This window comes from Mesoplodon densirostris, chromosome 14 (assembly GCF_025265405.1).
Source record: "Mesoplodon densirostris isolate mMesDen1 chromosome 14, mMesDen1 primary haplotype, whole genome shotgun sequence".
In the NCBI taxonomy this organism is placed as follows: domain Eukaryota; kingdom Metazoa; phylum Chordata; class Mammalia; order Artiodactyla; family Ziphiidae; genus Mesoplodon; species Mesoplodon densirostris.
Window position 1 is genome coordinate 45,337,878 of NC_082674.1, and position 13,473 is coordinate 45,351,350.

At 38.1% G+C, this 13,473-nt stretch overlaps 1 protein-coding gene across 4 annotated transcripts in view; it reads left to right on the forward strand.

The window, feature by feature from the left end:
- ACYP2 (acylphosphatase 2) overlaps nucleotides 1-13,473 on the forward strand; it is a 327,177-nt gene that overhangs the window by 283,656 nt on the left and 30,048 nt on the right. The window lies entirely within an intron of this gene.

The window sequence follows — 13,473 nt, forward strand, 5'->3', positions numbered from 1 at the left end:
TTAGGGACGCTTATGTTGTTAGCAGCCTGACCAGCTGTTTGTTGGCATCTGTTTTCCTAACCAAAGACTTACTCATGCAAACCAGCCTATTGCGCAGCCCACCCTTCAGTTTCCCGATACTCACCCCTCAGTCTCTAGGCACCCACTCTCGGTCTCTTAGAGTCTATTTCTGTGGCTTCTGCCATCCTTTTTATTCGGATTGTTCTGGTGTATGTGTGATGGTGTTACACAGTGGTTTTAATTTGCATTTACCCAGTGTCTAAGAAATTGGGAAGCTTTTAATGTGGTTTTGATTTTGCCATTTGGATATTCTCTTTTTGTGAAGTATCCGAGTCTTCTCCCCATTGCGTGTTCTATATTTTTCATGTTGATTTGTAGGAATGCATTATACGTGCTAGATACGAGTCCTTTTTCAGATCTGTGTATTGCAAATATCCTCTCCCTCCGTGACTTGCTTTTTCACTATCTTAATGATGCCTTTTAATGAACAAAAGTTTTTAATCTTCATATATTCCAATTTATCATTTTCCCCTTTAGATTAGTGCTTTTTGTGTCCTGTTTAAGAGATCTTGCCTTTCTAACATCATTCACATTTATATCTGCAATCCATTTGGAGTTGCTTTTTGTGAATGGTGTGAGGGGAGTCAAGATTCATTTTTCCTCCCATATGATCATCTGATTGACCAAGCAGTATTTATTGAAGAGACCATCCTTTCCCCATGCATAGGTTTTTAGATGTTTCCATTAAAAGTGACGTATGTCATTGGCCAGAGCTAGTCAGATGGCCTTGCCTAGCTTCAAGGGGTCAGGGAAATATCATCCTCCCCTGAGATTGGAAGGTGAAGGAAACTGGAAATATTGGTGAGCACTGTATCGCTCACTCATCACAGACTGTAACTTGAGTGGTGTGTACAAGACCAGCAGAGTTAAGCCAAAGAAAGTAGAGAAGAGGTAATGATGAATAGAAGAGGAGAAATTAATGAAAGACAATAGAGAGTATCAACCAAAGATTAATAATAATAATAAAAGGAGAGAGAATAAACAATATTTGGAATGAAAAATACAGTCACAGTAGTGATTTAAGGAAATATAAGAGAACATGTTGGACAGACTTGTGCCAGTACATTTTCTTTTCTTTTTTTTAAATTTTTATTGGAGTATAGTTGATTTACAATGTTGTGTTAGTTTTAGGTGTACAGCAAAGTGAATCAGTTTATATATATATATATATATATATATATATATATATATATATATATATATATATCCACTTTTTAAAAATTCTTTTCCCATATAGGCCATTACAGAGTATTGAGTAGAGTTCCCTGTGCTATACAGCAGGTTCTTATTAGTTATCTATTTTATATATAGTAGTGTGTATATGTCAGTCCCAATGCCGGTACATTTTCAAACTTGGATGAAATATATGAATTCATGGAAATGTATAGCTCATCAATACTGAAATGCAGTGAAAGGCCTAAATAGACATAGAAATAATAAATAGAATCAAGAATTTAAAAAGAATCTTACGGGCTTCCCTGGTGGCACAGTGGTTGAGAATCTGCCTGCCAAAGCAGGGGACACGGGTTCGAGCCCTGGTCTGGGAAAATCCCACATCCCGTGGAGCAACTAAGCCCGTGCACCACAGCTACTGAGCCTGCGCGTCTGGAGCCTGTGCTCGCAACAAGAGAGGCCGCGACAGTGAGAGGCCTGCGCACCGCGATGAAGAGTGGCCCCCGCTCACCGCAACTAGAGAAAGCCCTCGCACAGAAATGAAGACTCAACACAGACATAAATAAATAAATAAATTTATAAAAAAAAAGAATCTTTCTACAAAGTTAGCATGAGGCTAAATGATTTTGAGACAGATACTACCTAACCTTCAAGGAACATATAATCTATTTCTTTTCCTTATTAAACATTCAATATTTACTGTGTGCCTATAGCATGCCTACTACTGTTCTAGGGCCTTAGGATACATTGTTAAACAGAACAAAGATTTCTTCCCTCTTGGAGTTTCTAGCAGAGGAGAAAGACAATAAATAATAATAATAATAAGTAAATGAAACATATTAGAAAGTGATAAGTGCTATGGATAAAACAATAGGTAGAGGTGAGTAAGGGGATTGAGAGTCCTGGGGGTAGGGAGTGGGGAGCAGATTGTAGTTTTAAATAGGGTAAGCAGAGGAAACTTCATTGAAAAGATAAAATTTTGGCAAAGATTCAAATAAGATGAGGGATTTAGCTAAGTGGATATTCTGAAGAAGAGCATTCTAGGAAGAGAGAAGAGCTAAGCAGAGGCCCTAGGACAGGAGCATGCTTAGGGTGTTCAAGGAATAAAAAGGAGATCAGTGTGACTGGAGCAGGGTGAATGGGAGAGGCCAGATCAAGTAGAATCTTACATGATATTGTAAGAAGTTTGTCTTTTATTCGTAGTGAAATGGGAAACCACTACAGGATTTTGAACAGAGGACTCAAAATTTGATTCATGTTTTGCATGGATCACTCTGGCTCCTGGGTGAAGAATAGACTGTGTGGGGCCAGTGGTAGATGTAGGGAGATCTTTTAGGAGTCTATCAAAGTAATACAGGTGAAAGATGATATATCTTAGACCATGTTGTAGCAGTGGAGGTGGATAGTGGTTACAGTATGATGGTAGAGCCAGCATGATTTCATGGTGAACTGGATGTGGGGTATAAGAGAAGGAAAGAAGTCAAGGGTGACTCTGTGGATTTTGACCTGAGCAGCTGATAGAATGGAGTTGCCACAAGCAGAGATAGGGAAGGTTATGATAGAGCAGATCTTTGCAGGAAAATCAGAAGTTTGCTTTCGGACATGTTAAGTTTGAGATGACTGTTGGACAACAGAGTTGAGATACCAAGTGTTAGGAGTTTGGAGCACAGGAGAGGTCTGGGATGGGGATACATATGTGGAAATAATCAGCATACATGATATTTAAAGCTGTATTTAAAGCTTGCTGAAATCACCAAGGATTTGAGCAGTGATAGACCAAGCCCTGAGGCCTCCAAAATTACAAGGTCAGGGAGAAGAGGAAGAACCAGTAAGAGACTAAGAAGAGACCAGTGAAGTAGGAGGGAATCTGAAAATGTGCAGTACGCTGAAAGCCAAATGTATAAAGGAAAGTGTTCAACTGTGTGACGTGGTGCTGATAGGCCAAGTAAAACAAGAATTGACCAATGGATTTTACAACAAAAGTGATGGAGGTCAGAATAGGTTTTAAAGGGAATGGGAGGAAGGAAATTGGAGACAGTGAATATTGATAATTCTATTGAGGAATTTGCCAAAAAGGGAAATAAACGGAGTCATCACTTGACAAGAACAGTTTTAGAGGAGTGGTAGGGTGACAGCTTGACTATAATGGGTTTAAGAGAAAATCCATAAGGGAGAGAGTGAAAATAGCAAGTATATACGACTCTTGACATTTTGCTACAAAGAAATGGGATGGTGGCTGGTGGGGAGAGTGGGTCAAAGAAAACGTCTTTAAAATGGGAGAAAAAGAAGTATGTGTGCATGCTGTTGCGAATGGTTCAGCAGGGAGCAAAAATAATGTAGGAGAGAGAAAGGAGAATCATTGGAGGGATGTCCTTGAATAGGTGAAAGCAGATGGAATCTAATGCCTATGTAGGGGAGAAGGAGTCAGCCTTTAATAGGAGCATGACAAGTTCACCTATGGGAACCAGAAGGCAAAGTATGAGGGTGTAGTTGCTGGTTGGTGGGTAGAAGTGATGATGGAGTCTATGAAATTCTCTTCTGTTTGCTTCAGTGTTCTCAGTAAAGGAGAAAGCAAGATTCAACTCAAGTGAGAGAGAGAGAGGATGAGGCAGTGGGAGTCTGGGGACAGAGGGTAGGAAATAGTTTTCTAGAGAATCAAAGAGTGACTGGACTACGACATATGGTATGATTATCACACAGCATTAAGATCATGAATTTGAAGTGAGGCACATCGGCATGGTTGTGAATTTCTCTTCAGCCACATTCAGTTTACAGGTGCAGCATGAGTAAGCAGAGTTGGATTTAGTCAGAGCTGAAGCAAGAAGGGCAAGAGAATGATTATAATCTTGATCTTAGAATCTAAGTTAGAGGAGTAAAGGACATATAGGGAGGGGGCAGTGAAAAGGTGGCCTGATCAATGGATTGGAAGACCCAGGGAATTGAAGTGTCCCTGGGTTTAAGTACCAGAGTGAGCTAGAAGGATGAGAGACAGTGGTCTGAGAGTGGACTGCAGGGGATTGGTTAGAACCCTACTCCTCCATCCAACTTGGGCTCCAGTGAGGCATATTGAGGACAAGGTCATTGCAGGGGACAAGGTCAGTGTACCAGGAAGCCTGGGTGGATCACCTATGTGTATATTGAAATCACTGAGAGATAAGATGAGAAAGAAGTGAGAATAAGCCAGGAGCTAAAATCCTTGAGAAATGAGGGAGAAATGACAGGAGAATAGCAAGAATGCAGGGTATTAGGTGATTTAAACTGATGCCAGGAGATTTAAAGCTGGGTCTGTATTCTAGGGCCAAAGTTAATTATAAAACACCACCTCCTTTGGCTAAATTAGTTAGTCAAAAGGCAGACAAGTTTAGAATTTGATATTACTTAATGTCACAGAGCCTGTATTTTATTATTTTTTTCTTTCTCAAAGTGTGCAGAAGAAAGTCACACATGTTAGCTGATCAAAAACAAGGAATGTATATGTTTTTGAAAATTGGAAAGTGAGTAGTGATAATACTTTCTGAGTTCAGTGCGAAATGTTATTCTCTTTTGGGGTCTTTCATTCTGCTTGTGCCCTAGAGTATGGACTAGAAACTACTGAAAAGAACAAAATATGATTTTAACTTTGGGCTTGAAACATTCTGGCTATAAAAAAATGTTTTAAGGGGAGTAAGGAGAGCTAGTACAAAATCTCAGAAATATCTAGTCAACCAGAAGCAGAAAGAGGGAAGGGGGAGGGAGAGAAAGAAAGAAAAAGGAAAGAAAAGAAGAAATATGAGTAAAGAAAGAAGATGGCTTTTGGGGAAGAGTACAGTTTAGCCACAAATCTGCACATCACAGAACTGTGAATGTTTAAATTCTCTGGGAAACAGAAACAGTGTGATGTTTTAAAAGATAAACTTAATATAAGATGAATGAAAAGACCCTGTGAATTGTATAGTCTTATTTTTCTTTGACTCCTCAAATATTGTGCTGTTCTTACTTGTTTTGAAGGGAATCTCTCATTCTTGACCTAAATTCTTTAAACAAGTGTGTTTGTTTAGTGACTTAGCATACAGAAATATTGTTCTTTGGGCTAGGCCACCCAGTTTAGAAAGCTGAGGGCCTGGGTACTTAAGACTCAAAAGAATGTTGGTAGACAGGAGAAGGAGATGTACACTTTGTTAATTTCCTCTGTTTCCCATGAAAGACCATTAAGCTGTGTTTGCAAAGGAAATGGTAAAAAAGAAGCTTTGAGTGATTAACCAAGCAGCTTTATAGCTGCAGTCTATTGCCTCTTAGAAACAGCATATAAATATAGAAGTAGGGAGAAAATATTTGAGTTACCAGGGTGTGGGTAATGAGTTACTCTGGGAAAGTTAATAATTATGATTTAATCATTTTCTACCACTACAGCACTCATAGAGAGCAAATATACATTATTGTGCCTAATGAAACTGTTAAGAGGCTGAGGTCTGTGTAGGGTGGGGGGGAGAGCCAGGTGACAGGGGTGACCAAATCAGCCAGGGATACACAGAGCCATCACAAAAATTCAAAATATAGGTCAAAACACTAAGTAAAATGTTTGTAATATCTAAATGTTAAACATACATAATCATTCTAGCCTAACTGAGATAAATTAATTTTTAAAAATAATGAAATTGATACTGTAGCAAATGAATAAAATTCAGCTAATCATGAAAAATCGAAATAATATTATCGGATCTTTTAAAAAATAGTGTGATCTTAAAAAACAAAGTGCATTGATGGTGTCTTCATTGCAGTATGAGCATAGTTTGGGGTCAGAAATTTCCAGCAGCTTTAAAAACTCAGGCTCTACATTAGTAGCAGAATGGTGAGCAGAGTTTTGCTCTAATTCTTAGTATTTTCTTCTTAGCTGTCATTTTAAAATAATTTCTCTTTTTGATCTTTTTTTCTTTAGAAACAGCAATATTTTTATGTTTTAGCACATTACATCCTCACTGCACCCTATGAACTAGCAGGTAGGAAAACTGAGGCACAGAAATAACAAGGAATTTGCTCATGGACACATAGAAAATCGCAAAGTCAAGAAATGAACCCAGATAATCAGACTCCGAAGCTCTTTCTGTTAAACACTGCAGGGTACACTCTGAGCCTTTCTCAGCCTCAATTCTCTCATCTATATAAAATATGGTCTATAATTCTTATTTCTCATGGTGGTTGCAACAATTAAATAAGATGTGGAGCTTGGGCAGGGGAATGTTCTTTATCTGTTTCTGTATTGCTGTCTTTATCTGTTTCTGTATTGTTTGATTTGTTATAATGAGCATGAATTATTCATGTATTTTTTAATCAAGAAAAAAAATGTTAAGGCCTATAAGAGTGTCTGGCACAGAGAGGCACCCAATAAAGTCATTATTATGTCTGAGAGGAAAGTCAGAGTTTCCATTTGCATCAATAGGGATTTGTCATCTCTGGAAGCTTGGGTGCAAAGAGAAGAAATAAGATAGGGGAACAGCTAGAAGAGAATCCAGGGTAGAGGATTTTACTTGCCAGTGAGAGGGGCTTGTTCATCTTTTTTTTTTTTTTTGCGATACGCGGGCCTCTCACTGTTGTGGCCTCTCCCATTGCGGAGCACAGGCTCCGGATGCGCAGGCTCAGCGGCCATGGCTCATGGGCCCAGCCGCTCCATGGCATGTGGGATCCTCCCGGACTGGGGCACGAACCCGTGTCCCCTGCATCAGCAGGCAGAGTCTCAACCACTGCGCCACCAGGGAAGCCGGGGCTTGTTCATCTTAAAGTGAGGGTGGGAACCATTGGGAGGGAGAGCTCACTGGTTTAGGCAAGTGGGAATTAACCAATGGAGCAAAATTCCAAGGAATTTGGGGTTGGGGGGAGTCCTAGAACCTTGGATGAATTAACTTATTTTGGAGAAGATTAACAGTGACTTGTTAGTCAATAAGGCCCATTTTCTAAGGTAATAAAAAGTATCATTTTGGAAAATGAGAAAGGAATTAAAAGAACTCTATGGTTTTCTTTACTTATCTGCCTGGTTCTGGGGGATTTAAGAATAGGTTTTCTGAAGAGGAGCCATCAGTTTATTTTTCCATTTGTGGATTACAATGGTAAAACGATTGTTGGCAAAAGAACATCTTTTCAAGCGGCTTCCCTTGGTGTAGGTCAGAGGGGCAACAAGAGGAGTTATTTCTGCAGCTGGAAAAAAGGTTCAGAGCTGTCCTCCTGGAGACAGCTCTCATTTCAGAGTCGAAAATAGATTTGAATTACAGTGCTATTGGGGAATCGGGGCCTATTCATTCTAAGCACATCTGTTGGTAACTGTTGAAATTCAAATAAATTCAAATAAAGTCCAAGTAATGCTCGTTTTACACTTATCGATTTCAAGGAGTGTTAAAAAACACATATACAGAAAACCGACACTCCAGTCACTGACACTGCCTAAGACACAACATGGAAAGCCTTGATTTTCTGCCAACCATAGTTACTTTGAACCTGAGCCACCACATTTTAATTCCTTTAAAATGCTCCTTCCTCCCTACCTGAACTTTTCAACTGAGATTCATTTTCATTTCAAAAGTTTAAATATGAACTATATCAAACAGTTCTGTATTTTGATTTTGATCATTCCACAGCCTTCAGTAGTGAAATGAGGTTAGACTATTAAACTCACAAAGCCAGGATTGAATAAATGCATTTTTCTCTTTGTCTCCTCTCCAGTTTTAGTAAATAAAAAATTTCAGTTAGGTGCTGTGATTAAGGAAACTTGGTATATCTATTTATTTATATATGACTCCAGTCCATAAAGGATTCAAGGCATCTTTAAGACGCCAAACACAGGACAGAAGAATAAGGGAAATTCCTTTTTTTCAATTAAGCCATGACTCTCTTATAAGGAAATTTGATCTATCAAATGTATAGAAAGAAATAGAACCATTTTAAGGTTGTGAGTTTTAATTTTTTTCTTAATAGTTAAAATTTTGAATAGTGTTTCAAGTACCATATTTATGTCATTACCTTGGAGTTTACAGTGTTACAAGTAGATACCACACCAAGTACATTACATGAATTATCTCCTTTAGTTTAAACCTCATAATTACCCTATGAAGTATTATTATTTCCATCTTATAGATAAAAGTATCCAAGGCCTACAAATAAATAATTTGCCCAAAGTCACATAACGAGTCAGGATTCAAATCCATGTCTGTTATTCTGAGTTATTAACTCCTAATCTAAATTATGCCTTATACATGGGAGGTGGTGAAAGAGAAGATCAGAGACCGTAAAAGTAAATAGAAATATATTAGAAATTACAGAAAAGAAATTTACATGTAAAAGGAGACATTTGTCTAAATCCAGGCAAACTTTTACAGAAAGTATTATGGTAAAAATAGAGCATCAGGAAGGAAGAAGACAAACATGGTACCAACAGCCCAGAACAAGGCTCCACAGACAAAGGTGTGGCAAAATCACACACTCAATTCTCAAGGTGTGTGCTTGCATTCTCTAGTGCCTTTGGGAAATGTGAGTGCTCTCTGTAAGGTTCTGGAGGGTGAAAGATCCTTACTCTAGGAAACTTAATAATTTACCAGTTGACACTAATATTTCTGGTTTCTTCTAACTCTTTGCTTTCATCTGTATGTTGAAAAATACAATCAATATTACAGTCTGTTGTTTAATAACTAGTATTTTTCAACTGTTAATATAGGGGCTTCCTGCTTCCTTCCCAATCTTATTTACAGAAAAAATGTTATCCATGATTCCACTATTCTTTGTCAATAGTGATTTTCATTTTTGCCTTTTTTGATGTGCATAATAAGTAGAATTATTATTTGGCTCCCTTCCACCATTAAATAATAACATTTTTTCAGTTTTCATAATTACAATTCTAGTGGCTATATAATAGTGTACTGAATTGATATAGTATAATTATATTGGGCTTTTTTTTTTTTGGTTTCCAGTATTTTGCTATTATAAATATCCTTCCAAGAACTGATTAATGTATATAATTTAATTGTATTTCTTCATAAGTGAATTGTATGTTTATATCCTTTGACCATTTATCTCTTGAGGTTTTAGCAGTTTTGAAAATTTGAGTAAGTTCTTTATGCATTATATATACTACTTTTCTACCATGATCAGTACAAACGTTACCCAATTATGTTTCCCTTCTTTTAATTTTGTTAGTTGTTTATGTTACAACCATTTTTTTACTTGATGTTTTTGAGCTATTCATTTTTTCCTTTGTGATTTTCATTACTGCCCTAAGCTTTTCAAAGATACTATCCCTCTAAAGATTTCATTAATATTTGATTTTTTTTCTTATAGATTTGCTAAGAATTAAAGCAAATATTTACTCTTTAATCCACTAGGGGCTTACTCTGGTAATGTGGTATAAGAGCTGATCTAAATCACTTTTTGTTTTGTTTTGTGTTTGTTTGCCAGTTACCCTAGCAATTATTAGAGTATAATTAGGCAATTATTAAGTAGAATTAGGCAGTTATTAAATAAATATTATTTTCCTTAATTTTATGATAGTTATATAATACATTACATTTATTTTTATATGTCCCACACTTCTGTATTTTTTTTTTTTTTTTTTTTTGCGGTACATGGGCCTCTCACTGTTGTGGCCTCTCCCATTGCGGAGCACAGGCTCCGGACGCGCAGGCTCAGCAGCCATGGCTCACGGGCCCAGCCGCTCCGTGCCATGTGGGATCTTCCTGGACCTGTGCACGAACCCGTGTCCCCTGCATCGGCAGGCTGACTCTCAACCACTGCGCCAAGGGAAGCCCTGTATTTTAATCATTTAATTAATATACTTTGTTTTAGGGTTTCCTGGGAACTACATCAGCATCATAACTTGTGGTTTCTTTGTTAGTGTAGAATTTTAATATTTAACAAATAGTAAATTTTACTTGGTGAAATTCATTTTCCTATATGATAACAGTATATATCTCAATTTGTTCATCTTGTTTTATATATTCTAGTACACCTTTATAGTTTTATTTACATATAGCTCATAAGTCTTTATAATTTTCTTTATAACCATCACGGGCAATTCTGTTAAGTTTATCCATCCTTTTTTTTTTTTTTTTTTGAATGGCATTTCTTTCCTTTTTATTATGTTATTGAGCTGGTGGCTACCAGGATAAAGAAAGCCCCTAATTATGGTAAATTCATTATAAGCCCAGTCACTTTGATAAACTCATGGGATAATAAATTTAAATAGATTTCTTAGGATTTTTATACATGCAGTACTTTCTGCAAATAATCAGTTTTCTCTCTCCCTTTAGTGTATCATTCTATTGGCACAAAGCGAATACCCACTAAATGGCAGTTGCCGTTTGTGTATTAAAAAGAATATTAGGTGAGTCAGGAAACTTGAATCCTACTGTCAGTTCCTCAACTAAGAAAGCCATCTATGAAGCACCTTCTGTGGGTCAGGCACCATGCTAGGCACTTTACATAGTCCATCTTGCCTAAGGCTTAAAGTAAGCCTACAGAGTACATATACTATTAAATATCATAGGTAAGGGAACTGATAGGTAAGTTTAGCAGGTATAGAAGCCAAGGCTGGCCCATGCTAGGCCCCCAATAGCAATAAAAAATGGAACACGGAAGTGTCTAACTGTGGCAGTCTGTGCGTGAAAGGCCGTGGGCCAGGGTGGCTCTGGAGTCCTTCACCTGGCAGGTTTTTTCACTCCCTTGGGACAGCACTGACCACTGAACTTTGGCCAAGGGTCTGAGGAACTAGGGAGGCATGGAGAAGCTGCATCAGCTCACTTTCATCCTTATCTTGTACATACGCTTCACACTTCCTGCTTCCGGGTCATGCAGTAAACGTGAGTGAAAGCAGTCCTGAAGGAATTCTGTGTTCCCCTTCTCACCAGCCTTTCAACCCAGATCAGCCTTTTGAGGTCTGGCTTAGCTCAGTGGGTTAAGTAATTTGTCCAAGATTATCAGTGAGTGATGGGTAAGTGGCTTGCTCCACAGCCAGTGGCCTTGCGGTGTGGTTTGGGCAGGTCATTTCACCTCTCTGCTATAATTCCCTCATCTGTATAATGAAAGAGTCAGGTAAATAATCCAGTTCTGATAGGCAGACTGTTGGTGAATACGCCTTATACGCTTCTTCAAGACTGCAAATTCCTCAGAGACTATACTTGCCACGTTCTTGAATCACTCATATTACTCTGCACATAACAAACGCTCAGTGAATATTTGTTGATGCAGAATGAATGAATGAATTGATCAATCAACTGAAGAAAATAGTCTTAATGTTTTTCCTTTCTTTTTTTTTTTTTTTAATATTTATTTATTTATTTAATTTGGTTGCACCGAATCTTAGTTGCAGCATGCGGAACCTAGTACCCCCGACCAGGGATTCAACCCAGGCCCCCTGCCTTGGGAGCACGGAGTCTTACCCACTGGACCACCAGGGAAGTCCCTCTTAATGCTTTTCTCACAAGAGGTTTTCAATGCTAGAACACAGGATCCTGCAGGGGCCCCTAAAATCTCATTTCACATTTCAACTGTGGAATCTTTTATAAAGATAGCATTTGTCATGAGCCTTTTTATAAGAGGATGCTTAGCAGGGGTTAGCTTGTTTTCATCTGAAAAGAATAAAGAATTGAGGTTAGGAAAGCAGGAAGCCTAGAAAGGAGCCAGGTTGGGAGCTGTGGTAGGTAGACTTTCCTCTAACAAAGCTGTTTCGGCTGTTTTTATCTTTGTGCTGCTGTTCTAGCAACACTATGACAAAACTGTGACTATTCAAACTTAATAAAACTAGAGCCTGTCCAAAATCAATTCTGAGTAAATGAATGTAAATGTGGGGAACATACCTTAACATCTCTGTTTGGGCATGCTGTAGAAAACTACCACATCTTACGTCCTGTCTATAATTTATTTTTATTTTTATTTTTTTGCTGTACGCGGGCCTCTCACTGCTGTGGCCTCTCCCGTTGCGGAGCACAGGCTCCGGACACACAGGCTCCGCGGCCATGGCTCGCGGGCCCAGCCGCTCCGCGGCATGTGGGATCTTCCGGGATCGGGGCACGAACCCGTGTCCCCTGCATCGGCAGGCGGACTCTCAACCACTGCGCCACCAGGGAAGCCCCTGTCTATAATTTAAACACACAATGTTTTAAATGCACCCTTAGAAGATCTAATAAAATTACTTGCATATTATTTAATAGTGTGTTCTCTTTTTATGCCAAAAAATCCAAAGGAAGCTACCCAGCCCTCAGGAGGCATAGAATCTGTGGATTTTGTAATTACTGATTTTAAACTTAAAATCTCATCGAAGTCACTAGTTAATATTTCTAAATCTTTATATCTGAAAACTTCTGAGCATATATCCCAACAACCTTCCTGCCCGCTCCGCCATCCCCAGCCAAAGTGGGGAGGGAGGGAAGACCTGTACTGCCAATAGTTACAAAGGTTATTTCTGGAATAAAAACAAGGATTTGCAGCATGCACAAGTGTCTGGTTTTGCCTCTTGAGCTTTACAAAGACCAGCATCATATTGAGACTATAAAATTATTGTTCTCTGAAACTAAAAGAAAAATCTAGGAAAATTAAGCATATTTGTTGAAAATTACTGAAATGTCAAAATTGTTAAACTAAGTTGTTATATAAAAGGAAGCATACGGAGGAAAAGCTATAAGGAGTCAAACTGTTTTTTATGAGCCACAGTATTTGCAGGAAAAGAAAACATTACAGAGACCACACCAGTTTCTCTAACATGGATACAAAGGAGAATCACGTCATCAAAGCAGCAGGTTTGTGCTGCCACAGTAAAGATCATCGGTGGCGCTTTCCATATCCTTTAACTAAACCAAAATACCTGCGTTCAGTTGCAACCTGAGAAACAGGCAATAAAGTCACAAATGTCTTTACTTTTAAAAAAAAATTTTACCACTTTGTAATAGTGTTTAGTTTTATTGTCCCAGAACAGGAAAAGGAAAACATCATGTTGATTAAATTTTGTTAATAAATTATTCATTATGGGCATAATTTTTACATCGTCAATGTTATTTCAGTTTGCAAGAAGAGGTACAGGGCTCGGTTACAGAAAATATCATGGCAACCTGAACTGAGATGGTCCTGAATTCTCTAGACTGTTTCAGGCTTCCTAATATTAAAGTTCTATGCAAGGTAAGGTATGAAAGAAGAAAAAAAACCTCATCTAAACAACTTGCTCTTAATAAATACACTAATAAAGTTTATTTTGACCTTGAGTTAAAATGATCCAGCTCTACTGGATGACTC